Source organism: Palaemon carinicauda, chromosome 10, assembly GCF_036898095.1.
Source record: "Palaemon carinicauda isolate YSFRI2023 chromosome 10, ASM3689809v2, whole genome shotgun sequence".
NCBI lineage: Eukaryota > Metazoa > Arthropoda > Malacostraca > Decapoda > Palaemonidae > Palaemon > Palaemon carinicauda.
In genome coordinates, this window is record NC_090734.1 from 95,043,875 (window position 1) to 95,046,374 (window position 2,500).

Sequence of the window (2,500 nt, forward strand, 5' to 3'; positions counted from 1 at the left end):
GAATTTTGTGGTCTCTCTCTCTCTCTCTCTCTCTCTCTCTCTCTCTCTCTCTCTCTCTCTCTCTCTCTCTCTCTCTCTCTCTCTCTTGAAAATGCATCTTCTATGATATAAAAATACAGTAGAACTGCCAAATGCAAAAATATAAATTCTATAATTCTCGCACTTCCAAAAACGTTTAATGCCCTAGATCCTAGAACAACAACAGCTACTTTCCAGGTACCTTTCTTAGCATTTGTTGTATAAATTATGGTAAACATAAATATCTCTGCAAATTCTCAACAGAAGAAACTTCACTCATCCAGGAAGTTTCAGGACGCGAAAGTTCTCTGCCGGTTCCTTTCATTTCTCGCCATCTTGGAGAGAAAAAGTTCAGAAGAACTTCAAGGATTCCCACCTTAATGAATCCTTTCATCCTTTTCCTTTGTAGGAATAGAAGAACAGACTCTTCAAGTAACTTTTCTTACATCATCACAAGCAAGTAAAACTTTATGTATATGCATACGTAGTAGAGTAAATATATATATATATATATATATATATATATATATATATATATATATATATATATATTATTTATATATATTATATTATATATATATATATAGTATTATGATATATATACTATATATATATATATATAATATATATATATATATATATATATGTATATATATACATATATATATATATATATATATATATATATATAATATATATATATATATATATATATATATATATATATATATATATATATATATATATATATATATATATATATATATATGTATATATATATATATATATATATATATATATATATATATATATATATATATATACTATATATATATATATATATATATATATATATATATATATATATATATATATATATATATAATAATAATAAAGGATGAGAATCGAATGGACTTGCTATTGGCAAAACAAATAACAAATGGAAATATAAAATGACACTTTCTTTAAAATTAAAACTAATCAAATAGTCCTCCTAGTATTTACGGAATTTATACAGTATATCAGAAACTTAGAGCCTTACTAATTAGTTACAACTTAAAAAGCCACGGAAAGGATACTGATGGGAATAACAATAAAAGACATAAAAAGAGCAACATGGACACGAGAGTAAAGTAAAGTATAGCATATTCTAACAAGTAAGAAAAAATAATGGACGTTGGCAGGGGATACAATGAGAAGAACAAATAATTGATGTATAAAAGGGATTACAAAATGGGCCACTAAAGATTGAACATGAAGCAGGAGAAGTGGGCGAAGACGATGCATTGACGAGATCAGAAAACTTGCCGGTATAGCCTGTCATAAAAAGATCATAAAAAGACGGGATTTTATGTAAATATCTGAGCCCTTTATCCTGCATTGGATTTACAATGGCTGATGATAATGATATGTATGTATATGTATTTGAATATATATATATATATATATATATATATATATATATATATATATATATATATATATATATATATATATATATATATATATATACATATATATATATATATATATATATATATATATATGTATATATATATATATATATATATATATATATATATATATATATATAATATATATATATATATATATATATATATATATATATATATAACTTTCGAGGATGAAGCTTGAACTCTAACAACTCTCAAATTATGATTGTAAGTAGGTAAAGGATAGTTGCTCTTCAACTTCCAGGTCTTTGTATTGACTATGTATCTTGAATCATGTAAAACTCATATGAAATTATATGAATGATTCTTGATTGCGAAGTTAATTTTCAGAAACATATCCGGCCTGTTTCTTCTTTAATTACTCAAAAAAACCCAGCATAGTGATGGAGAATTTTAATATCTTTTATGATAAGTCTATCTTGAGGAAAAGGTTTGAATTTCTTTATTCTACCTTGTTTCGAGTATTCTTCTCTTATATGGTATTCATCTGCCGAATTTCATCTTAATTTGTTGAACAAAAATTTGCTGTCAAATAAATTCCTTATCCCTAAATTCAGATCATCCCAGGCAGTACCATCTTGAACGTAGTACTTGGTAAGCAGTTGATTATACCAATCATGCCATCTCCAGCAATTCGCTCGATGCTACACAGCATTCTATAAGTTTTACTCCATGTTTGACCATGTTGTGAATAATCCTCTTAATCGTATGGCTGAATCGGCTGAACTCCAAATGTTCAACAGTTCAAAAAATATTACTTCTGTTGAACAGATTGTCATAAGGATCTTTTCATAATTCATAAACAATTGATCTATTTAACATATGTTACTGATCTTAATTTATTGTCACGATTTTTCAAAGATTATTTCATATATATATAATTTACTCATTACTTCTTTATTACCGTACTAGGGTGCTTCCTTTCTGGAGCTATAGGGCTTGTAGAAATTTTCGTTTCCAATTGGGGCTGTAGCTTGGCTGGTAATAATGATAATATATGAGCAGCT